This window comes from Pelophylax lessonae, assembly GCF_965119305.1.
Source record: "Pelophylax lessonae genome assembly, chromosome: 11".
NCBI classification, from domain to species: domain Eukaryota; kingdom Metazoa; phylum Chordata; class Amphibia; order Anura; family Ranidae; genus Pelophylax; species Pelophylax lessonae.
Genome location: NC_138778.1, coordinates 79129252 through 79156707, shown reverse-complemented (window position 1 = coordinate 79156707; position 27456 = coordinate 79129252). Strand labels below are relative to the sequence as shown.

At 43.4% G+C, this 27456-nt stretch overlaps 1 protein-coding gene across 1 annotated transcript in view; it reads right to left on the bottom strand.

Moving 5' to 3' along the window:
- NAGLU (N-acetyl-alpha-glucosaminidase) overlaps positions 1 to 27456 on the bottom strand; it is a 369580-nt gene that overhangs the window by 216211 nt on the left and 125913 nt on the right. The gene's annotated exons all lie outside the window — the stretch shown is intronic.

The window sequence follows — 27456 nt, the reverse complement described above, 5'->3', positions numbered from 1 at the left end:
GGAGAAGTTCATAATTGAATTTAGGATTAAGCTCCAGGCCACAAAGATGTAAGACATAGCACAATTGTGGCTTCAGAGGTCTATTATGGTCAATCAGCAAGGCATACATGAGTCAGTTTCAGTCCGGAAGGACCGTATTATGTACACTTGACCTGATGAGATAGCCGAGTCCAGCGTTCCGGTGACGGAAGTGGAGGAAGCTCTTTCTGGGCTAACTTTACTGAGACGAGCCAGACCTGCTGAAACTGAACTGGTCACTGTCTCTATGGATTCACAGCCTGTTATTGACTCTACTATCTCTGCACCTTCAGCTCCAATTTCTCCAGCTCACGGTACAGACCTCGATACTGTTACAAGTGTTGTGTGAGTCAAGGGGGATTCTGGTGAGGAACAGAAATCGTGTGGAGTGCTTACAAGCCCTAAGTGACTTTGATTACAAGGTCCGTTCCCTGTATCCTCCTCTGGGGGATTGCATTTCAGAACCAGTTGTGGGTGAAACCGCTCATGTTTGTTTCCGGATAAAGCCATCACCTCCACGGTATACCCCTGCTTTTGAAAACTTATTTTTTAACTTCTTCCCGCCCACGCTATAGCCAAAAGACTGCTACAGCGCGGGCTCTAATGTCCAGGAGGCCGTCTTTAAACGGCCTCCCAGTAACAGGCTCCCCGCACGCTCCCATCGGGGAAAATCTGTGTCGGCCGTGTCCCTTGGACACAGCCAATCACAGATAGTGGTGAATGGCCAATCACAGCGGCCATTTGCCACGCGATCGGAACATCCAATGAGAGATGATCTCAAATGTAAACATATGAGATCATCTCTCATTGCCAGCTCTCCTTCCTCACACAGAGACTGCGTGTGAGGAAGAGGAGAGCCGATCAGACACAGAGAAATGTAATCAGGGCACTGATCACCAGTGCCCTGATTACACAAGAGGGAAATAAAATGCCATAACTGCCCACCATCAGTGCCCAAAGTGCCTGCCATCAGTGCCCCCCATCAGTGCCCACAATCAATGCCCATATTGCTGCCAGTCAGTGCCCATCAGTGCCTGCTCATCTAGGCACTGATGGGCACTGACTAGCAGCACTATGGGCAATGAGTGTGGGCACTGATGGTGCTGCCCATCAGTGTCGCCCGTCAGTGCTCATCAGTGCCACCCATCAGTGTCCATCAGTGCCCATCAGTGCCGTCTGTCAGTGCCAGCTCAGTGCCCAGCAGTGCCACCTCTCAGTGCCCAGCAGTGCCACCTCATCAGTGCCCATAAGTGCCACCTCATCAGTGCCCATCAGTGCAGCCTCATCAGCGCACATCAGTGAAGGAGAAAAATGTATTTATTTTCAATATTTACTCACAGAAAATAAGAAAAACTTTTTTTTTTTTCAAAATTTTCTGTCTTTTTTCTTTTTTTTTTTGTAAGAAATAAAAAAAAACCCAGAGGTGATTAAATACCACCAAAAGAAAGCTCTATTTGTGTGAAAAAAATGATAAAAATGTCATATAGGTGCAGTGTAGCATGACCGCGCAATTGTCATCCAAAGCGTGAGAGCGCTGAAAGCTGAAAATTGGCCTGGGCAGGAAGGGGGTGAAAGTGCACTGTAGGCAAGTGGTTAATACCATTATAAATGATATTGGGTCTGGGATTTAAAGTACCATTTCAGTCTTTGCAGATGACAATAAGCTTTGCAGTGGAATAACTTCCTTACAGGCTGTCTCAAACTTACATGCCAACCTCAATGCACTGTTTCATTGGGCAACTACAGTCAAATCCATAAATATTGGGACATCTACACAATTCAAATCTTTTTGGCTCTATACACCACCACAATGGATTTGAAATTAAACAAACAAGATGTGCTTTAACTGCAGACTGTCAGTTTTAATTTGAGGGTATTTACATCCAAATCAGGTGAATGGTGTAGGAATTACAACAGTTTGCATATGTGTCTCCCACTTTTTAAAAGGGACCAAAAGTAATGGGACAGATTAACAACCATAAATCAAACTTTCACTTTTTAATACTTTGTGGCAAATCCTTTGCAGTCAATTACAGCCTGAAGTCTGGAACGCATAGACATCACCAGATGCTGGGTTTCAACCCTGGTGATGCTCTGCCAGGCCTCTACTGCAACTGTCTTCAGTTCCTGCTTGTTCTTGGGGCATTTTCCCTTCAGTTTTGTCTTCAGCAAGTGAAATGCAGGCTCAGTCGGATACAGATCAGGTGATTGACCTGGCCATTGCATAACATTCCACTTCTTTCCCTTAAAAAAACTCTTTGGTTGCTTTTGCAGTGTGCTTCGTGTAATTGTCCATCTGCACTGTGAAGCGCCGTCCAATAAGTTCTGAAGCATTTGGCTGAATATGAGCAGATAATATTGCCCAAAACACTTCAGAATTCATCCTGCTGCTTTTGTCAGCAGTCACATCATCAATAAATACAAGAGAACCAGTTCCATTGGCAGCCATACATGCCCACGCCATGACACTACCACCACCACCATGCTTCACTGATGAGGTGGTATGCTTTGGATCATGCACAGTTCCTTTCCTTCTCCATACTCTTCTCTTCCCATCACTCTGGTACAAGTTGATCTTGGTCTCATCTGTCCATAGGATGTTGTTCCAGAACTGTGAAGGCTTTTTTAGATGTTGCTTGGCAAACTCTAATCTGGCCTTCCTGTTTTTGAGGCTCACCAATGGTTTACATCTTGTGGTGAACCCTCTGTATTCACTCTGGTGAAGTCTTCTCTTGATTGCTGACTTTGACACACATACACCTACCTCCTGGAGAGTGTTCTTGATCTGGCCAACTGTAGTGAAGGGTGTTTTCTTCACCAGGGAAAGAATTCTTCGGTCAACCACCACAGTGGTTTTCCATGGTGTTCCGGGTCTTTTGGTGTTGCTGAGCTCACCGGTGCGTTCTTTCTTTTTAAGGATGTTCCAAACAGTTGATTTGGCCACACCTAATGTTTTTGCTGTCTCTCTGATGGGTTTGTTTTGTTTTTTTCAGCCTAATTGTGGCTTGCTTCACTGATAGTGACAGCTCATTAGATCTCATATTGAGAGTTGACAGCAACAGATTGCAAATGCAAATAGCACACTTGAAATTAACTCTGGACCTTTTATCTACTCCTTGTAAATGTGATAAAGAAGGAATAACACACATCTGGCCATGAAACAGCTGAGCAGCCAATTGTCCCATTACTTTTGGTCCCTTAAAAAGCGGGAGGCACATATACAAACTGTTGTAATTCCGACACCTTTCACCTGATTTGGATGCAAATACCCTCAAATTAAAGCTGAAAGTCTGCAGTTAAAGCACATTTTGTTTGTTTCATTTCAAATCCATTGTGGTGGTGTATAGAGCCAAAAAGATTAGAATTGTGTTGATGTCCCAATATTTATGGCCCTGACTGTATGTGGCAAATGAGGTTTAATATTGATAAATGTAAAGTTATGCACTTGGGGGCTAAGAATATGCATGCATCATATATACTAGGGGGAGTAGAACTGGGGGAATCCATAGCAGAGAAGGGCTCTGGGTGTTCTGGTAGATCCTAAGCTTAATAAAAGCATGCAATGCCAAGCTGCGTTTTTCAAAGCAAGCAAAGTCCTTTCTTGTTTTAACAGAGGCATGGACTCCAGAGAGAGTGATATAATTTTGCCCCTGTGCAAATCATTAGTAGGACCTCATCTGGAATATGCAGTTCAGTTTTGGGCACCAGTTCTCAAAAAGGATATCGGGGAGCTGGACAAAAAGTGCAGAGAAGGACAACCAAACTGATAACAGGCATGGAGAAGCTCAGCTACAAGGAAAGATTAGTGGAAATTAATTTTTTTCTTTATTGAGAAGATGAGATTAAGGGGTATATGATCAACATGTATAAATACATAAGGGGTTCATATAGTGAACTTGGTGTTGAGTTATTCACTTTATGGCACAGATCCTTGCGATTAAACCCTCTATTTTGCCGGTACTACTATCCTGGCACCTCCTGTGCCGACCGCCATGGTCAAAATCGGCTCTCAGGGCTCCAAATCGGTCGCGGCTTTCCGGACCAGCACGGGCTGCGAAGAGGGTCCGGCGCCATCTTGGGAAGCCTCGCGGCCTGGGCTGGTCCGGAAGGCCGCGACCGATTTGTCCGCCCATGTTTTTGGTGGGATCATATATTTATGTTGTGCAATTTACCTTTACTCAGCATGCTCTCTTTCTCAGCAGTGGTGGTCAGTTCTTTTACTGGTTGAATTTCAGCGGAGGTGTGGACCAGACGGGCCCCCCGGGGGTTTTCCTTGCCTACACGCTCTCTAGGTACTGGTATGCATATCCTATGAGGTGGGCACTCCTGGGGGGGGGGAATCCCCTCTTAGGGGGCTTTACTTCTTTGAGCTATTTTATGTTTTCGAATGTCTTTGAAACTTTTGACTTGGAATGTGCGGGGTATGAGCTCCAAGATTAAGAGGTCTCTCGTATTTGACTATTTTAAACGCTCCAAGGCGGACGTCCTTTTGCAGGAGACACATTTGATGGATCCCAAAACGAGGGCGTTAAAACGGCCACGCATTGCTCATGCATTTCATGCTACCTACTCCACCTATTCAAGGGGAGTCTCGACCTTGCTCTCCAGGGCATGCCCGGTGCGGGTGCTGGAGGTGAAGACCGACTGGGAGGGGTGCTAGGTTATAGGGGTATTGAATTATATGGATCACTTGTTTACGGTAGTTAACTTGTATCTCCTTCCGCCATTTAAGGCTAGGCGCCTCGATGGCTGTATGCAGGCTGTCCTCTCGATTGCTCAGGGATCTTTAATTTGAAGATCTATATCAGATGTGAGACTCTGTTGGTGGCGTCTCCAGGCCTCTTTTCCCCAAATCAGCCCTTGTGGTGTAATCCGAGTTTGCCTCACTTTGCCGCGTCCCAGGATGCGGCGCAGTGGGCGGAACGGGGCCTGAAGTATGCTCACCAACTATTTGAGGAGGGGATTTTTAAGCCATTCTCCCAGTTCCAGGTGGACTTTTGGATACCCGGCTCTTGGCACTATCGTTATCTCCAGTTGCGACATGCGGACTTGGCTCAATTTGGGCCTGGTACTGTCTCACTCGGCAACTCTCCTATGGAAAAGGAATTGTTGCGAGATGAGCACACTAAATTAACTAGCTCTTACTATGGTGTTCTCCTTGGTAGTGTGCCGTCTCGAATGGAGGCTATTAGGGCCGGGTGGGCGAGAGACATCCCGGATCTTTCGGACGATGACTGGGAGGAATAGCTCGAGGTATATTTTAGGACTCCCATGTCTGCCAGGGACCGTTTGATACAATTACGCATTTTTCATAGAACTTATTACACACCTCACCGGTTGTTTTTGATGAAGCAGAGGCCTACTCCAGAGTGTCACAAATGCGGTGGAGCTCGGGGAGATTTACTTCATATGTTGTGGAGCTGTCCAAAAATTAGACCTTTTTAGTCTCAGGTTACACACTTCCTCTCGACGTCCCTGGACCTCCCTAATGTCTGCAGCCCTAAGTGGTGCATACTGGGGATTCTCGGGGATGTTGATCTCAGATCTCACCAAAAACAGTTTCTTAGACTTTTGTTGTTTTATGCCAGGAAAACTGTGGAGATGCAGTGGGTGCATACGGACAGGATTCCACTTGACCTCTGGAAAAATCTGATTAACCAGGTCCTACCTCTATAAAATGACCTATGAAGCCAGGGGTTGTCCAAAAAAAATCATGAAGATTTGGAGTCCATGGGTTGATTTGACTGGCACGTGCGGCTCTACGCTACTCTAAGTGTGGGGGCTGTGCGAGCACGGTGGGGTCCGTTCTGTACCTACACTCCGCTTGGGAAAAGGGATACTACTCTGACCACCATTTGCTTTTCCTGCTGAGTTTTTAGTTTAAGCTGCATGTGCAAAATGTGTTGTAACACTGATATCTGCGTTCAATTCAGCACGTTCATGGATCTGTAATGTCACATCAATTCGTGTTCTCCTTTACCTATAATGGACCTATGTGAAATCCTGCAGATATTGTGTACAGTATTTTTCTGTAATGTCAATATATTGCTGTTTTATCTTGCTGTTCATTTGATAAAATTAATAAAAAAGAAATTAAAAAAAAAAAAAAAAAAAAAAGATTGCTTTAAAAAAAAGGCCTGGCTTCTTTCCTAGGTGTACATAATAGTAATCGACCGATATTGATTTTTCGTTGCCGATACCAATATTTTGGTCGGCCGATTTGGACGATATTTTCAAACATGTAAAAATTACCCCAAAAAAACACAGAAATCTCTTAATAAACATGTTAAAAATGTTAATAAATAAAGATTAACATTAAGTGCTCCTTCACACATTAACTGCATAAAAACTGATATGAAAACTTAAATTCCAGGGACATGAGTATCTGTGAGTACCTATTACTGAGTGTCTGTGAGTACCTATTACTACCTGAGGATCTGTAAATACCTATTACTACCTGAGTGTCTGCGAGTACCTATTACTACCTGAGTGTTTGTGAGTTCCTATTACTACCTGAGTGTCTGTGAGTACCTATTACTACCTGAGTGTCTGTGAGTACCTATTGCTACCTGAGTGTTTGTGAGTACCTATTGCTACCTGAGTGTTTGTGAGTACCTATTGCTACCTGAGTGTTTGCGAGTACCTATTACTACCTGAGTGTCTAAGTTCCTATTACTACCTGAGTGTCTGTGAGTACCTACTAGTACCTGAGTGTCTGAGTACCTATTAGTACCTGTGAGTGTCTGCGAGTACCTATTACTACCTGAGTGTTTGTGAGTTCCTATTACTACCTGAGTGTCTGTGAGTACCTATTACTACCTGAGTGTCTGTGAGTACCTATTGCTACCTGAGTGTTTGTGAGTACCTATTGCTACCTGAGTGTTTGTGAGTACCTATTGCTACCTGAGTGTTTGCGTGTACCTATTACTACCTGAGTGTCTAAGTTCCTATTACTACCTGAGTGTCTGTGAGTACCTACTAGTACCTGAGTGTCTGAGTACCTATTAGTACCTGTGAGTGGCTGGGAGTACATGTGAGTGGCTGGGAGTACCTGAGTGTCTGGGAGTGTCAGTGACTGTAGCGGAGAACCAGATGGTGAGAAAGTAGAGTTAGAAAGCTAGGAAACAGCCACACAGGACAGACTTAAATGACTGAATCCCCATTAGATTAGTAGGTACAATGCCCGGCGGGTGTGGAGATGCGATTCAGTGTACATCTTGTGGCATGTATACGTTCCCCGATCATGCGATCGAGGGCGAATACAAATGCACAAAATGTAAGCACGTTGCTTCCCTGGAAGCTCAGGTCCTGAATCTAGGTAAGCTGCTAGCAACACTGAGACGAATGTCCATACCGAAGGAGAGCTGGAATCGTACCCGACAGGTGCAGGCCGGGCCAGCACAGAGGAGGGCGGAGAAATGGAGGTGCAGGCATCAGAGCAGAGTAGATGGGTGACAGTAAGGAGAGGTGGAAGGGAAAAAGGCAAGGAGGCCAATCCTGGGATGGAGCACCCCAATAAATACGCCCCGTTGCATGATGTTGGGGAAACCAGTCAGGGACTGGCATTGCTGGAGCAGAGCGACGCCCCTAGCTGCCAGGGGAAGAACTCCTCCAGTGAGGCCAGGAGAAAGGGAAAGGAAAGACAGGTGCTGATGGTAGGGGACTCAATCATTAGAAGGACAGACAGTGCAATCTGTCACAAAGACTGCGAGCGATGAACAGTCTGTTGTTTACCGGGCGCTCGGATTCGGCACATCACGGATCGGGTGGACAGATTACTGGGTGGGGCTGGGGATGACCCAGCTGTCATGGTACACGTGGGTACCAATGACATAGGCAGAGGAAGCTGGAGAGTCCTAAATTTTTCAGAAATGCTACCTGTACCTCGAGCCACACCAGAGAGGCAGCGGGAGATTAGGGAAGTTAACAAGTGGCTGAGGAGCTGGTGTAGGAAGGAGGGTTTTGGGTTCCTGGAGAACTGGGCCGACTTCTCAGTCGGCCACCGGCTCTTTGGTAGGGACAGATTGCACCTAAATAGGGAGGGTGCAACTGTACTGGGTGAGAGGATGGCCAAAAAGTTAGAGGGGCTTTTAAACTAGGTGATGGGGGGAGGGTACAGATGTAGAATTAGCCAGCGGGGAGCAAGATTCAGAGGGCACAAATGGGGACATTAGTGGTAGGGTGTTTAGAGTACCTAAATCCAAGTTGGGTATGGGGAAAAACCACAAGAGCAGCTTAAAACAACATCAAACTAGGATATAGTATGCAACCGGTCAAAATTACGAGGTTTGTATACCAATGCCAGAAGCCTGGCCAACAAGATGGGAGAGGAGATGGAGCTGCTGATGTTTGAGGAGGACTTCGATTTTGTGGGGATAACAGAGACTTGGTTTGACAGCTCTTATGATTGGATGGCAACCATTCAGGGGTATTCCCTTTATCGCAGGGATAGAGAAGGTAAAAAAGGGGGAGAGGTATGTCTGTATATTAAGAACAGTGTACAGGTAAATATGTCGGATAATATTAATAATGGAGCTATGGACGAGGCAGAATCCCTATGGGTAGAACTTAATAGGGAAGGCACTATAGGGAAGGTAATATTGGGCGTATGCTATAGGCCCCCCAACCAGAGGGAGGAGGGGGAGGTGGACCTCCTTTTACAGATAAGATTGGCAGCAAGGATGGGAAATGTCATTATAATGGGGGACTTTAATTATCCAGATATAGACTGGGCAGAAGGAACCGCGCATTCAGCCAAGACACGGCAGTTCCTAAATGTTTTGCAGGACAATTTCATGGGTCAGATGGTGAAGGCACCGACAAGAAACAATGCGGTACTAGACCTACTGATTACCAACAATACAGACCTGATCACGGATATAGAAATATGGGGCAACTTAGGAAACAGTGACCATAGGTCAATAAGTTTCAGTATTAATTACAGTAATAGGTAACACAAAGGTAATATAAGGACACTGAATTTCAAAAGAGCCTATTTCCCCCAACTGCGCTCTCTGCTAGAAAATATCAAATGGGATAGAACCCAGGGAACAAAGAACATGGAGGAAAAATGGGAGCGCTTCAAGAGCATACTTAACAAAGGGATTGGCCAGTGTATTCCAAAGGGAAATACATTTAAACAAGCAAAACTAAACACTGGGTGGCTAAACTCCAACATAAAAATGCATATTAATACTAAAGAAAAGGCCTTCAAAAAATACAAGGCTGAGGGGCCATTGGCAGCATTCAAGCATTACAAAGAGTGCAATAAATCAAGGGGCTAAAATAGAACACGAGAGACTTATAGCGGAAGAGAGTAAAAAGAACCCCAAGAAATTCTTTAAGTATATAAACAGTAAGAAAGTGAGGCCAGAACACATTGGCCCCATAAAAGGCGACAAAGGAAATTTGGCCACAGAGGACAGAGAAAATGAGAAAGTGTTAAATAATTTCTTCTCTTCAGTCTTCACAAAAGAATCGGAGGGCTACACTAACCCAGCTTGTAATGCTAAACTAAATAATACACCTCAGGAAGTACTGCCATGGCTAACAGAAGATAGACTTAGAACTAAACTAGAGAAACTTAACATAAATAAATCACCGGGACAGGATGGCTTGCACCCGAGGGTTCTTAAAGAACTCAGCCAGGTGACTGCCAGACCATTATTCTTGATCTTTAAGGATAGTCTACAGACGGGTATGGTGCCAGCTGATTGGAAAAAAGCAAACGTGGTACCAATATTTAAAAAAGATTTTGGAGGGGATGTTAAGTGACCACATACAAGACTTTAGTAATAGAAACAGTATTATTAGTAGTAATCAGCATGCATTCATGAAAAATCGTTCTTGCCAAACCAATCTATTAACCTTCTACGATGAAGTGAGCTGCTACCTAGATAAAGGTAAGCCTGTGGATGTGGTGTATCTGGACTTTGCAAAGGCCTTTGACACCGTTCCCCACAAACGCTTACTGTACAAACTAAGGAATGTAGGTATGGACCATAGGGTTAGTACCTGGATAGAGAACTGGCTCCAGGGGAGAGTCCAGAGGGTGGTGATAAATGAGGAGTACTCGGATTGGGCAGGTGTGGAAAGTGGGGTCCCCCAAGGTTCTGTCCTGGGACCAATCCTGTTTAATTTATTCAGAAATTATCTACAAGAGGGGATATCTAGTACAATCTCAGTATTTGCGGATGATACTAAACTAAGCATGCCAATATCTTCTACGCAGGATGTTGAAACCTTACAAGCGGACCTGAACAAAATAATGGGGTGGGCAACTACGTGGCAGATGAGATTTAATGTTGAAAAATGTAAAGTAATGCACTTGGGCATCAGAAACAAACAAGCAAGCTACTCACTGGGGTGGAAACCTCTGGGTGAGTCCAGGATGGAAAAGGACCTGGGGGTACTGGTGGACAACAGGCTTGGCAGTGACATGCAATTGGAGAAACAGAGAGTGTAGCCGCTCAGGTGTATGTCAAAGACCGTGTGCAGGTTGGATCTGTAGTCCAGGAGCATATGGAAGTAGAGAAAGTGAGACCGCACTCCAGTAAAGTCGTTTGTTGAAATCAAAAACTGTTTCCTTTATTCCTCAAGTAAAGCAAAAGACAGACAGTGTACCAGCAGACAAGTAGGTTGACGCGTTTCACGACATTCCCAGTCGCTTACTCATAACCACACTGAGATTGCAAGGGTCGGCCGAGTATATGTAAGAAAGTAAATTTGGCATCAATCAACCGTTCTGGTGCACACATGTTGAACCACCTGAATGAATGATTAAGCCAGACAGCTTGCAGTAACGTAGTGAGGACATAACAATTAGACATAGGATCTCAACTGATGAGACATTCGAAACAAGACATTAAAAACAAACATTTGCAAAAATGGGTAAATAAAACCATATGTGCACACACGCGATCTCGCACATATTACAGGCTGCATAAATAGATATATGTATGCAACGTATTCAAGGATTATTGTTATTATCAAGGGTGTAGGAACAATTCCCGTGTAAAAAATAATATACGTGTGTAAACATAAATTATAAAGATTGTACCAATCATTGGCTACACAAAGATACATGTTCCAATGTAAGTGAAGAATAGTGAACAAGTAGGGGTCTACAAATGTGACAAAATATAAAAGTAAAAATATGTTTGAAAACATAGATGTTTTGAAACGTGAATAATATAGGAGTAGATAGTGAAAAAGAATGAACACCAAGGATGTTAGCCCATATAAAAACCCATAAAAAACTGCAGCCTGTATGGAAAAGACAGCGTATGCGTAAGCATGTCCAAATGTGGAAAGATCTCAGTTGAAAGACACATATATAGAGAAATAGTATCCAATATTGGACATAGTCCCAGTAAACTTTAAATATAAGTCTAAATTTAGTGGCCACGTATAGATCGTCAAATGTTCACATGTACACATGCATGCACAGATAAAGAAAAAAAATATATATAATAAAAAAGTTAATAACATTTTTTATCAGGCTTAATGCATAGAGTACAAAAGGTACAAAAAACCTTGCACTTATGTGCACATGGAACAAGTGCCACAATTGTATGCATATACGTAGACCCATACGTGTGTAAAGTTGATGTATGTATTTAGATATAGGTATATCTGTGACCATAATTAAATGTGTCTACCACATACATGTGTCGACCAGGGAAAAAGGCCAGCACAAGAATATTCAACTGAGATCAAAACCAAATGCAAATATGCAAAGGAAAAACCCTCCATAGTTAGAGCATATATATGAAAACAATGTATTAATATAAATCCTAGCACAGGAGACATTTAGATGCAAAATCACCAGAAAGAGTAAGTAAAGGCACATAGCTCGCTCTGGATAAACAACATTATTCAAAATGTCATATAAACTGATATGGCCTAGCAATACAAATATATAAAAGACGATCACATGGGAAAACCCATAGAGGATTCATATATACATATGAAGCGTATGGCCAATTTAAAAATTAGTAAAAAGATATGATATATAATGATGATAAACATACAGGACAAAGTGACAACCAACCGGGGAGGGGACGTCACTCATAAAAATGAGTGACATCCCATTCCCAGTTCAAACCGTGCGGCATGCGGGTGTGGAGCCTGAAAATCCATAGAACTTCTTTTCTGCAGAGAAGACGAAACACATCACTGCCTCTAATAGGTTTGGTGATGTGATCTATAACTTGTACCTGTACCAAAGTTAGATCACCCGCGTGGTCATTGTTAAAGTGTCGCGCTACATTACTGGATTTGCATGTACGTATGTCGCTGAGATGTTCCCTAAAGCATTCCTTCAATTTACGCGTGGTTCTTCCAACATATCGTGCGGAACATGCTTTGCCGGTAATGAGAGATCAAAAACTGCGTATTGCAATTGAAAAATTTGCAGATATCATAGGTTTTGTTACTATAAGTGGAGGTAAAATTATTTCTCTGCAGAATATGTGGACAGGTAACACAATCCGTCATGCCGCACCGAAAGTTTCCCTTACAGTGTAGCCAAGTGGTGGATGTGTTGCATTTTTTGGAAGTATAAAGGCTAGGAGAAAGGGAATTTCCCAAAGTAACCGCCCGTTTGGCAACTATGTTAACCCCATCACTGAGTATGTCAGCACAAATATCATCAGAGTTCAAAATAGGCAAATGTTTTGAAATAATTTTCTTGACTTCATTAAACTCTAGACTGTAAGGCAAAGACAGAGTGACCGATGGAGGTGTCTTTAATTTAGCTTTGTTCTTGTTTTTGATATTCTTTCTATGTTTATGGGTCACCCCATATTTGTCCTTGGCTGTGACACAATTATCTCCAACGAAGGCAACAGTTTCAGCACTATTACCGTTAACCCCTGAACTTTCTTTTGGGTTTCCTAAACATAAAAGATCAGTACGATCTTTTTTCAGAGCTATATGATATGCTCCATCGAGCATCCAATGTGGATACCCTCTATCAAGGAACCGGGAATAAAGTGCAGATGCCTCTAGTTTAAAATCAGATAAGTTGCTACAGATTCTACGCAATCTTAAAAATTGACCCACAGGGATACCCTTGATTGTATGTAGAGGATGGCTGGATGTTGCGTGTAAAAGGCTATTGCCAGATAAAGGTTTTCTATACAAATTGGATGTGACCCTATTGCTCGAATGGCCCAATGTGACATCAAGAAATTCTATTTTGTCCGGACTCTTATGTCCGGTAAATTTTAAATTTAGCGAATTGCAATTGAGATAGTGCAAAAAATCATCCAAATTGACATCCCGATGGCACACAAAGATCAGATCGTCAATATATCGAAAAAATAGAGCGATCTGGTCTCTGTACGGATTTTTACCTCCAAAGATGTGGGGTCTCTCCCACCAACCCATGTACTGTAGAGGTTGGCGAGAGAGGGGGAGAACTTAGCTCCCATCGCTGCCCCACATCTTTGGAGGTAAAAGTCGCCGTCAAAAGAAAAATAGTTATGTGTCAAAAGAAAATATAAAACCTTGAGGATGTAGGATCGAAGGTCATCAGACAATTTAGTATATTGTTTCAAACTGTATTCAATAGCCTGCATTGCAAGATCGTGAGGTATCGAGGAATACAGGCTAGTTACACACATATATTATTTTTTACACGGGAATTGTTCCTACACCCTTGATAATAACAATAATCCTTGAATACGTTACATACATATATCTATTTATGCAGCCTGTAATATGTGAGAGATCGCGTGTGTGCACATATGGTTTTATTTACCCATTTTTGCAAATGTTTGTTTTTAATGTCTTGTTTCGAATGTCTCATCAGTTGAGATCCTATGTCTAATTGTTATGTCCTCACTGCGTTACTGCAAGCTGTCTGGCTTAATCATTCATTCAGGTGGTTCAACATGTGTGCACCATAACGGTTGATTGATGCCAAATTAACTTTCTTAAATATACTCGGCCGACCCTTGCAATCTCACAGTGTGGTTATGAGTAGGCGACTGGGAATGTCGTGAAACGCGTCAACCTACTTGTCTGCTGGTACACTGTCTGTCTTTTGCTTTACTTGAGGAATAAAGGAAACAGTTTTTGATTTCAACAAACGAATTTACTGGAGTGCGGTCTCACTTTCTCTACTTCCAGTGACATGCAATGCCAAGCCGCTGCAAGCAAAGCCAACAGAATACTTGCATGTATAAAAAAGGGGATTCACTCCAGAAATAAAGAGATTATTCTCCCACTCTACAAGACTCTGGTTCGGCCACATCTGGAGTATGCTGTCCAGTTCTGGGCACCAGTCCTCAGGAAGGATGTGCTGGAACTGGAGAGAGTCCAGAGAAGGGCAACAAAAATAATTAGGGGAATGGAGGGCATCGGCTATGAGGAAAGACTACAAGCACTGAACTTATTCTCTCTGGAGAAGAGACGATTGAGGGGGGATATTATATCAAATGTACAAATACTGTACTGGTGATGACCCTAGCATAAGGAACAAACTTTTTAGAGAAAAGGAATACAATAAGACACGTGGCCACTCACTAAAATTAGAGGGAAAACGGTTTAACCTTAAAATACATAAGGGGTTCTTCACTGTCAGAGCAGTAAGGATGTGGAATTCTCTTCCACAAGCAGTCGTATCAGCAGGGAGCATCGATTGTTTCAAAAAAACTATTAGATTGGCACCTTAAAGACCACAACATACAGGGGTATTCAATGTATGGTTAACAGCAAACACACACACACACACACACACATCATAGGTTGAACTGGATGGACTGATGTCTTTTTTCAACCTCACAAACTATGTAACTATGTAACTATGACATTTGCTTTGCATTTCACATCCTGATTGTACATTAATGCATAAAACTGACTGCAGTAACGTATTGCAGTGTGTGAGTCCACTACTGCAGCACTGTTATGATAAAAGTGCAGCAGTAGTGGACTAGTCTCACACATTGCAATATGTTACTGCAGTGCAGTCAGTGCAAAACAGCTAGAAAAAAAAACAGACAACAACATTAGCTACACAAAATAGACATACAGTGGATTGGATGAACTGGAGTCAGTGGAAGCGGACTACCTCTGCAGTAAGGCACTGACTGCAACTAATGCAGTGCAGTCAGTGCAAAACTGCTAGAAAAAAAGCAAGGCAACAGCTGCACAATGTCACAGTGGATTAGACTGAACTGGAGTCAGTGGAGGACTACCCTCTGCAGTAAGACACTGACTGCAACTAGTGCAGTGCAGTCAGTGCAAAACTGCTAGAAAAAAGCTAGGCAACAGCTAGACAGTGGATTGGATTATAGTCAGTGGACTACCTCTGCAGTAGGGCACTCACTGCAACTACAGCAGTTAGTTCAAAACTGCAAAAAAAAAAGCCAGGCAACAGCTAGACAGTGGATTGGATAGGAGACAGTGGACTACCTCTGCAGTAGGGCACTCACTGCAGCTACAGCAGTCAGTGCAAAACTGCTAGAAATAAAGCTAGGCAACAGCTACACATTGGATTGGATTGGATTCTTAGCAGTAGGGCACTCACTGCAACTACAGCAATCAGTGCAAAACTGCAAGAAAAAAAGGTAGGCAACAGCTAGACAGTGGATTGGAGTGGAGTGGAGACTATTATATTCAATACTCTCAGTTAAGTAGAATAATATTATAATGCAGAAAGCAGAACATTTCAGCATGTTCACGGTCACCTGTTCAAGGTCTTCTGTTTTGTTCAAACAATGCTGCAACTTCGTAAACATGCTCAGGAGTGGAGGACAGAGGAGCAGAGAGAGAGAGAGAGAGAGAGAGAGAGAGAGAGAGATAGGTATCTTCTAGCAGTCTTTTGTAGCGTGCCTCATTTTCTCTCCACCACTGAAGAGGATGACGACTTCTGTCAATTACGGCTTCTTTCAAATAGAGATGAAGTTCATTATCAAGGCTCATCGTTGCAGATTCAGAAGAAGAAATTGAATCCTAAGCATGAGGCCCCAATAAAAACACAGAAAATGTCCTGATCAATTAGACGATGAAGCAGATTCTCTTCTGTTCGTTGACGTATTTTTCGACATTTGTCTTTTGTCAGCATGCTGCTCTTCATAAAATTAGTGTTCTGGACTTTAATTTTCGGCAGGAACCTCCTGCACCTCCATATTTTCTGTCAGCCATTGTTTCGCCTTAGCCAATACATCATCAGAAGTGAAAGCATGGTTCTTGTATCGAGGATTCAAAAGACTTGCAAGCACAACATGTTTAATCTCTTCATGCTTCTCAAAACATACTGTATATCCCTCAATCAAAGCTTTTTGGCTTGACAAACTATCATTTGAAAGTTGGAGGGTGTTGTGTGCCATGATGACATAGAGGTCTTACGTATCAGCAAGCCTCACTCCTTTAGGCATGCTTGCTCCACTGTCTCTAAGTTGTGCAAGCATCACTCTGTCTTTCTTGATTCCCCATTCTTCAAGCATGCCTAGAAACAATTCTCTACTGTACTCAGCTGTGTGGGATCCTTGCATCACTTTTGTATTCAACACCAATTGCCTTTTTGTCCATCCGCTGTCAATGAAGTGGCATGTAAATATGAGTAGTGAGTCAGACTCTGTGACCAGCAGTCCGTCGTGACTGAGAGCCAGTTGCCAGCATTCTCTGGTTGCAGCATAGTCTTTACTTTGTCAACTACATTTTGGTGTAGCTTTGCCAGCATTTTGGTTCAATAATACTTCTCACTCTTCAGTGTGTAGCTTGGCTCAAGCATGGACATTAACCGCTTAAATCCGGAGTCAGACACCATTGTAAATGACTGGTTATCAGTTACAATCATCTCTGTGATTACTCTGTCCAGCAGTTGGGATCTTCCATCTGAATCTAGACAGTGACATCTGTTTTTTTTCACAAACATATCTGTTATTGTTGACTGGGATAGTGGAGGAGGTATTTCAAAAATCACATTGATATTCATTTTGTTTTTTCTGTGCTGCATGATACAATTCAATATGATGAACTCTTATATGGATTTTTGCAGTTACTGATCCCATGCTTATGTTGCTTGTACATGTGATGCACACTGCTGCTTTTCCTGGAGATGGTTGAGACGAGAAATAGTCCCAGACCACACTTTTACTCTCTCCTCGTCCTTCTCCATTTCAACTTGAAAGACACAAAATAGATTAACCACTTAAGCTCCGGAAGATTTTACCCCCTTCCTGACCAGACCCCTTTTTTCAACTTGGCACTTCGTGACTAACTGACAATTGCGTGGTCAAGCAATGCTGTACCCAAACGAAATTTACGTCTTTTTTTCCCCACAAACAGAGCTTTCTTTTGGTGATATTTGATCACCTCTGCGCTTTTTATTTTTTGCGATATTAATAAAAAAAGAGCGAATATTTTGCGAAAAATTGACATTTTCAACTTTGTCTTTTAAAAAATATCCAATATACTCAATTTATGTCATATTTTTGGGCCAAAATGTATTTAGCTACATGTCTGACAAAAAATTTCAATGAGGGTATTTTTATTGGTTTGCGCAAAGTTATAGCGTCTACAAACTGGTGTAATTACTAAAATTTACGCAGCTTTAATTTCTGACTGCCTATCTCATTTCATGAAGTGCTAAAATGGCAGGGCAGTACAACCCCCCCCCCCCCCAAACTACCATTTTTTGGAAAGTAGACATCCTAAGGAATGTTCTGAGAGGCATGTTGAGCTCATTGAATATTTCATTTTTTTGTCACAGGTGTTTGAACAATGACTAAAAAAATAAAATTTTTTTTTTTTTTTTACACAAAGTGGTCATTGAAATGATATATTGCTCACACATGCCATGGATATATGTGTAATTACACCCCAAAATATATTCTGCTGCTTCTCCTGAGTACAGGGATACCACATATGTGAGACTTTTTGGGAGCCTAGCAGTGTACGGGAGCCCGAAAACAAATCACCACCATCAGAATTTCAAAGGGTGTACATTTTTCATTGCATTTTCTCACCACCTATAACGGTTTAGGAGGCCCTGAAATGTCAAGATACCACAAACCCCCCCCCCCCAAATGACCCCATTTTGGAAAGTAGACACCCCAAGCGGTTTGCTGAGGGGCATGGTGAGTTCATGGAATATTTTATATTTTGCCACAAGTTTTGGGAAAATTACAATTTTTTTTATACATTGTCACAAAAAGATACATTTCTCTCACTTGACATGGGTATATGTGGAATGACACCCCAAAATACATTCTGCCGCTTCTCCTGAGTATGGGGATACCCCATGTGTGGGACTTTTTGGGAGCCTAGCTGTGTACGGGACCCCGAAAATCAATCACCATCTTCAGGTTTTCTAATGGCGTAAATTTTTGATTTTACTCCTCACTACCCATCACAGTTTCAGAGGCCCTGAAATTTCAAGATAGCACAAACCCCCCCCCCCCCCCCCAATGACCCCATTTTGGAAAGTAGACACCCCAAGCTATTTGCTGAGAGGCATGCTGAGTCCATGGAATAGGATTAGGGATGCAACGAATATTCGGCGGCCGAATATTTTTCGGCCGAAAATAGAAAAAATAGCACTTTCGGTGTTCGGCCGAATAAGTCAAAAGGCCGAATAATTTTGTGCCGAACAATAGGGCTGAACGATAGTCGATATGATATCGACTATCGTTCTGTGGCCATAGGCGATATTCATATTGCCGCAGGGGGAAGGGACTCGGAGGAGGACAGGAGGACTCACAGACTTCCGTGAAGCCGGGACACTTCAGCGGTGAGCATACATACATTACTCACTCGTGCACTGCAGCCCGCCCCACACATTCAGTGAGTCTTAATCTCCTCCCTAGTTTTTTCAATGGCACATTCAGAGAGCCAATCACGCCGCGATTAGCTGCACAGCGAACCAATCACGCATGCCTGCACACCTGATTGGTTCCGCTGTACCGCTACTCACGGCGTGATTGGCTTCCTGAATGTGCCATTGAAAAAACTAGGGAGGAGAGTAAGACTCACTGAATGTGTGGGGCGGGCTGCAGTGCACGAGTGAGTAATGTATGTATGCGGCTGTGCTCCTTTCCAGGCTCCTACTAGTCAACCTCCAGCCTCCTACTACCACCACTATGAGAGACTGTCTGTCACTGTATAATCTGATCGAGTCCACACTGACACTGACTGACTGTCACTGAGTAATTGATGTTACCATATTAACCCTGACCTGCCCAGTGCCCTGTATCTGCAATTAAAATTTACAAGGCTGCCTGCATGCTTCCTGATTTCCATTCCCGGCATCCTTCCCAATCCCTACAGTGTCACTAACATTAACCCTATGGTACAAGGCTGCAGTGTGCACTGAATCCCATTCCCTACAGTAACATTTAGGGAGAGAGAGAGACATGAGAGGACAAGAGAGAGAGAGAGAGAGAGAGAGAGAGAGACACGAGAGGACAAGAGAGAGGACAAAAAATTGGCAAAATAAATAAATGGAAAAAATGCGAAACACCGCGTTCGGTATTCGGCCTTCGGCCTTCGGCCAAGCATTTCATTATTATTCGGCTTCGGCCAAGAATTTCATTTCGGTGCATCCCTAGAATAGGTTATATTTTGCCACATGTTTCGGGAAATATATATACATACACATATATATATATATATACATACACATATATTATATATATATATACACACACACACACACACCTTTTTTTTTTTTTTACACAAAGTTGTCAGTAAATGATATATGGTTTACACATGCCATGGGTATATGTGCAATGACACCCCAAAATACATTCTACTGCTTCCCCTGAGTACAGGGATACCCCATGTGTGAGACTTTTTTGCAGTCTACCTGAGTACAGGACCCCGAAAACCAATCCCCACTTCCAGGCTTTCCAAGGGCGTAAATTGTTGATTTCACTCCTGACCTCCTGACTACCTATCACAGTTTCGGAGGCCATGAAATGCCAAGACAGCACAACCCCCCACCCCCCCCCCCAAATGACCCCTTTTTGGGAATTAGACACCCTAAGCTATTTGCCGAGAGGCATGTTGAGTGTTTTGCAGATCTCACTTTTTGTCACAAAGTTTTGGAAATTGAAAAAAGGAGAAAAAATTAATTTTCCTGTGTTTTCTTCGTTTTCCAAAAAAAATGAGAGCTGCAAAATACTCACCATGCCTCTCAGCAAATAGATTGGAGTGTCTACTTTGCAAAATGGGGTCATTTTGGGGGGGGGGGGGGGGGTTGTGCCATCTTGGCATTTCATGGACCTCAAAAGTGTGATAGGTAGTAAGGAGTGAGATCAACAATTTACGCCCTTAGAAAGCCAGAAGGTGCGGATTGGTTTTCCGGGTCCTGTACGCGGCTAGACTGCCGAAAAGTCTCACACATGGGGTATCCCTGTACTCAGGAGAAGCAGCAGAATGTACCGTATTTATTGGCGTATAACACGCACTTTTTCCTCCTAAAAATGGAGGAAAAAAGCAGCAGTGCGTGTTATACGCCAATATTAAAAAGAAAACGGCCAGGAAGCTTTGCCGAGAGCAGAAGGGGTGGGCCGGGCCGAGGAGAAGGAAGGACGAGCTGTCATAAGAGCAGAAGGGGGCGGGCCGGGCCGAGGAGAAGGGAGAACGAGCGAGCGCAGTCATCGGAAGTCCCGCATATGACAGACGTCACACGTCTCGGCAGAGGAGGCGGGACTTCCGATGACTGCTCTCGCTAGTTCTTCCTTCTCCTCGGCCTGGCCCGTCCCCTTCTGCTCTCGGCGCTGGTTCCCGCCCTTTTTTAAAACAAATTTGGTCAGTTCCAATGGCGCTTGCGAGGCTGCATATTTGGACATTGCGCTTGCGAGGCTGCATTTATGGACACTGCTGGTGGGCTGCATTTATGGACACTGCTGGTGGGCTGCATATATGGACACTGCTGGTGGGCTGCATTTATGGACACTGCTGGTGGGCTGCATTTATGGACACTGCTGGTGGGCTGCATTTATGGACACTGCTGGTTGACTGCATATATGGACACTGCTGATGGCCTGCATATATGGACACTGCTGATGAGGATGCATTGTTGGACACTGCTGATGAGGCTGCATTCATGGGCACTGGTGAGATATCATTTGATTTAAAAAAAAATGTTCTGAGTTTAAAACTGTTTATTTTAAATTTAAGCTTTTTTCCTGAAATTGCTCTCCAAATATTCGGGTGCGTGTTATACGCCGATAAATACGGTATTTTGGGGTGTCATTTCACATATACCCATGGCATATGTGAGCATTATATCATTTACTGACAACTTTGTGTAAAAAAAAAACAAAAAGAAAAAAGAAAAATAATAATTTCCCCGAAACTTGTGGCAAAATATAAACTATTCCATGGACTCATCATGCCTCTCAGCTAATAGCTTGGAGTGTCTACTTTGCAAAATGGGGTCATTTGGGGGGTTTTGTGCTATCTTGAAATTTCAGGGCCTCTGAAACTGTGACAGGTAGTGCAGTGGTAAAATCAGCAATTTACACCATTAGAAAACCTGAAGATGGGGATTGGTTTTCGGGGTCGCGTACACAGCTAGGCTCCCAAAAAGTCTCACACATGTTGTATCCCTGTACTCAGGAGAAGCAGTAGAATGTATTTTGGGGTGTCATTTCACATACACCCATGGCATGTGTGAGCAATATATCATTTAGTGACAACTTTGTGTAAAAAAAACAACAAAAAAAAAGGAAATAATACATTTTCCTGAAACTTTTGGCAAAATATAAAATATTCCATGGACTCATGCCTCTCAGCAAATAGCTAAGAGTGTCTCCTTTTCAAAAAGGGGTCATTTGGGGGGTGTTTGAACTGTCCAGGCATTTTATGCTGAATCTTACAAAATTATGAAAGCCTGTGCAGCGGCAACAAACTACGTACATTTTTAAAAGCCTTTAAAAGTCTTTACAGGTTACCACTTTAGACTTACAGAGGAGGTCTACTGCAAGAATTAGGAAGCGAGGGTTCCCCTGGGTGCAGGACTTTTTAGTCAAAGGACCATCAGGAAAGTAATAAAAGTATATGCAAACTTGTAAAAAATTAAGTATTTAGATTTATTCAAGTATCAAGAAGAAATTATATTATATTAAATAACATACAATGTGGGTTAAAAACAATACAATATACATGCGATGATGATACAGAAAGAGTGTATCAATGTGCCTTAATGAAATAATAATATTTCACGATACCAGAGAAATACATTCCAGCGCAAAATCATCTTGCAATTGCCTCCTGACGTGAACGAGCTAACAGATACATCATGGCTGAAAAACTGAACAACAAAGACATGAAAGATCTCCCAAAATAAGAGCTGACGCGTTTCGGGTAACAACCCTTTGTCTGAAAGGTCAATTGGGGTACATTTCTAATTATAGACAGAGAGAATACAAATTAGTTCAAATATATATTAACAATTTATATATGGTACAAAATAACAGTGCATGTACATTGCAGTGTATTATAATATAGTATATATTGAAATATGTATACATACCGCGTGTCAGATTTCCAGAAGTTCGTAACCGCATAGGTCTAGAAATGCAGCGGTTTTAGAAAAACCACAGCACTAAAAGGAAGCGCGCCGGTAAGGGGGAGGGGCTAAGAAAGTCCCCACGTCCTTATAGCGGGGAAAGGGGGAAGGATGGAGTCGGCAATAGTAAAGCCAAGTAGGAATTTAAAGTGCTTGATTGGGTAGTATTGTGCTGAAGCCCTCCGTGACCTATCCCGCAAGGATCCTACAGGGCAGGTGGCCAAAGAATTAACAGGTATCTAGATAGAGGAAAGATTTGATCAGATAAGAGGGTTTCAGATACGTATTGGAATGTATTAAAAAATAATAAAACAAAATAATCAGAGAATGTCAAAAAATGTGACTGATGGTTATAGGATAGTATAGATTAAATAGACTGTATCATGATATAAAGTACCTGAGATTCGCATATTATTCTTTAATATTTGAAGATATGAGGAAAAATAGTAATGGAAGAGATTCTCCTTCCACGGACTATGCGAACCTGTATATGTGTGTCAAAAATGATAATAATGAATAGGTCCCAGAATTAGAGGGAAAAGACAAAATGGGGAAAGGGGGGAAAAATGGGAGAAGAGCAGAGAAAAGAAGAAAAGTAAATGAAAAAAGGGGAGAAAAGAGGACGGGTAGGAATGGGAGGGGGTGGGGGAAAAGGGTGGGAGGGGAGAGGGAAGGGAGAGGGAAGGGAAAGGGAAGGGAGAGGGGAGGGGGGGAGAGAAAGAGGAGAAGGGGAAAGGGGAAGAGGGATGAAAAGGAGGGGAAAGAATGGGAAGGTGCAAATGAAAGGGGAAAAAGGGGGGAGGGGAAAGAGGACATGGGGAAAAGGAAAGGGTAAGAAGAAGAGGGAAGAGGGAGAGGGAGAGGGAAAGAGGGTAAAGAAAGAGAGGGAGGAGACGGGGGGAAAAAGAGGAAAATAAAAAAAAAGAGAAAGGGCTGGGAAAAAGGAAGGTGAGTGAAAGAAAAAAGGTGCTGGTGCGAGTGCGTTGCCAAAAGAAGGGGAATGGGTGAGATTTGAAGAGGGAATAGAAGGGGAAAGGAGAAGAAAGAAGAAAGGGGGTGGTAGTGAGTGGAAAGTGCTACGATGTGAGTAATAGTCAGGGGGGGTCCCAATGCCAAGTGAGGGTGATAAATGAGCCAGACCAGGTGGAAATCCACTGGAAGTATGGGTGATGGAAAGAGAAAAAGCCGTGCACGGTAGGCGTGAAAGTGTATTCAATACTGACCTGGAATGAAACAATGGCCACAGAAGGTGAAAGAGAGCTGGGAGGAAAAAACATATGATATGCTTACTGTGTACAGTTAGCGATGCGCAGGTGGCGAAAAGCCCAAGAAGCACTCAGCGCCCTAGTAGAATGCGCCTTTACAGGGAAAGGTGGAAGCTGACCCTTCAGTGAATAAGTCTGAACCACCGTCTGCCTGATCCACCTAGAAATGGTCGCAGCAGACGCAGCCAATCCCCTTTTGGGTCCTTCCGTAAGGACAGATGGAATCAGATTACCTAAAAGATTCAGTAGCCACCAGGTAAATCCTAATTGCCCGAACCACATCCAAAGAATGCAGAGAAATTTCCTTAGGATGCTTAGGCTTAGGACATAAAGAAGGCAGCACAATGTCTTCATTTAGATGGAAATCAGAAACCACCATAGGGAAAAACAACTGACTAGGTCAGTTCCACTTTATCCCTGTGGACCACCAAATAAGGTGAAAGGCAGGAAAGAGCTGCCAATTCAGATACTCTGCAAGCAGAAGTAATAGTCACCAAAAAGGCAACCTTCTGAGACAAGGTAAGCAGAGGAATCTCCCTAATGTTCTCAAAAGGAGGTTTTTGAAGAACAGACAATACCAAATTCAGATCCCACAGAGGTAACGGGATCGTCTCGGAGGGGCCACATGACGGACCTCTTGGATAAAGGTGGGAATCAACGCATGTGAGGCTAAAGGACGTTGAAAAAACACAGCCAAGGCCGACACGTTTTTTTTTAATAGTGCGCAAGGCCAACTTCTGTTCAACACCTTTTTGAAGGAAAGCCAAAATCCTAGCTACCGAAAAAAGGCAAGGATGTACCTTCATGGATTCACACTAAGAAATGTACGATTTACACGTACGATAGATGTTCCTGGAAGTAGACTTCCTGGCCTTTAACAGTGTAGGAATCAGAAAGACCCCTATCCTTCAACACCTGGCTTTCAACAGCCATGCCGTTAAAGCCAGCGATTGTAAAGCAGGATGGAAGATCAGCCCTTGAGACAGCAGATCTTCCCTGAGAGGAAGTCTCCAAGGAGCATCGGCGACCAATCTTACCAGTCTGGAGCCACCAGAATGACTAGAATCCCCTCTGCCTCTATTCTGCACAGGAATCTTGGCAGGAGTTTCAGCAGTGGTAACGCATACATCAGCCGATAATGACCCCAAGGAGCGACCAGTGCATCTACGGCGTCGGCTAGGGAATCCCATGACCTGGCTACAAACCTTTGAACCTTCCTGTTGAGCCGAGAGACCCCCACCGAGCACACATAAGATGAAACACCTCCGGGTGTAGAGACCATTCCCCCTGATCCAACACCTGATGGCTCAGGTAGTCCGCCTGCCAGTTTTACACACATGGTAATATGCACCGCAGAGAGAGTTGGAACAAAATTCTCTGCCCATTTTAAGATCTCGGCCATCTCCCGGCCCACTAGGACACCCTTGGTGCCCGCTTGATGATTGATGTAGGCCACAGCCGAGGACTGGACAACCTTGTAGACGATTTGTCCAGTGACAAAGGCAAAGCTTTATTGCCCTGAGTTCCAGAACATTGATCGGTAATCTGTACTCTTCCACTGTCCAAGACCCCTGGGCACACAGTTTCTCCAGCACTCCTCCTCAGCCGGACAGGCTGGCTTTTGTGGTGACCACGATCCAATACAAAGGAAGGAAAGTCTTGCCCTGGCACAATGCCAATGAGTGAAGCCACCATAGAAGAGCAGTCTTTGTGTTGAGACTCAACCGGGTCATAGAGTCCAAGGACTTTGGATCTTTGTTCTATTTGACCAGAATTTCCCTCTTTAAGGGTCTGGTGTGGAACTGAGCAAATGGGACACCATCAGGTCTAGGACTCTCAGGCAAGTCCACAGAGAGGACAGATTGTTGGACAGGAACAAACAACTCGCCCCCTGCAACTTCTGTAGCTTGTCCAGAGGAAGAAAAACCTTCACCGACGTGGAGTCGAGAGTCAGACCCTGGTGCGCCATGTCCGGAGTAAGTGTCATTTAAAGCGTGCTTGCGTCTGACAGATTACGCTTCCGATGACATCAATTGGTTGACGAAAAGCGTAAGACAAGACCTTACGTCGGATGACGAGCTCGCTAGTACCGCATTTTTTTTAATGGAATAATGTAAGTGCAATTCTTTAATAAATGTTACCATTTTGGGACATACTTCACCCTTGGAGTCTTCTTTATTCTGATGTACATTACCTTCAAGTTAAGCTAGAAGTCGCCCGTTTTTCAACCTGCCTGTTACCACACTTGCCACCAATGCCTGACATGACCGCTCTATAACCGGAGGGTCATGCCCACCTGGTAAGCAGTTTTGGAATATTCACGAGGTGTTCTCTTACATTGTAATTAACTCCAGTCACTGGTGTTGGATGCATTTTTTTTCATCCTGCACTTGGGTTGTCTGCATCGAGTGACGTCAATTCCTCATACCGCGCTGCCTTCAGCGCTTCAGTGGAACTACGCATCCACCACCGGTGGCGTCTGCCTAGGATCCCTTTCCTGCTCCACGGTGGGTGCAGTCTCCTGGCCATCCATACATCTACACACTCAGAGAGGCACAGGGTTGGATATCCCAGTTTGACCATTGGCATTTGTCCATCCTCAATGCCCTCACCACCATCTGGACCTATGTGGTAACGTGCATGTAATCCCTGGTTTTATTTGTTCAACAAACTGACATTCATTATGGCTCACTGCCTGTGGGTTCTCCTTAAAATTATATTGTTATCTCTGTGCGATGTCCATTTTTTGTGCTAAATTCCTTTGCATTAATATCCAATGCTCGGGACTGGCAGCACAGGGATCGGTTCCTTTGGTCATTCAGCGTCTCCCTGGTTATTTCCTCCACAGGGGGGTCTTGATTTTAAGTGCCTGGGCTTTCTATATAAATTTGTTTATGGAACATAGCCTGGGTTCACACTGGTGCATGCTGAACACTGCATGCAATTTGCACCAAAAACGCACCGCATTACCTTGCACATCACATGTTATATCTGTGCGATGAAGTTTGAGCCATATATTGTGTAGGGCTCAAACTGCATCCCATTTGCACCAAAATGTTGTAGGACCCTTTTTCTCTCCACACTTAATCGCATTGCATGGGTTTGAACACCCATGCGATGTGATTCTGGCAAGCGCACTGGATTTTGCAATCTGTTTTGGGGTATCATTCATGGAACATTTATCATGTCGAATTGCATGCCAAATCAGAGCCTTTTGCCTGCAACGGTCTCGGTTCACGCTGAGGGCGGGTTTGAAATCATTCAGCTGAACGCGCATGATTTCAAACACATGTTTACACCCATGCGATGCAATTTTGATGTAGGGAAAAAAATTTTGTACCAAAATGTTGTAGAACCCTTTTTTCCTCGCACTTAAATGTTATCGCATGGGTGTTCACACTCATACGATGCAATTCTGGCAAGCATTGCGTTGTGGGAAAGTCGGAGATATGGAAATAGCAGAGAGGTGATTTTTAAAACACACCAATTAAAACACACCAAAAAATGCTAATGCCAAAAAACACTCAATAACGCTGAAAAACGCCAATGCTAAAAAACGCTGAAAAACTCACTACAAAGCTACTGGCGTTTTTATAACTTCCAGTGTTAATGAGGCCTAAAGGGGAAACTTTCTTATAGAGCTAT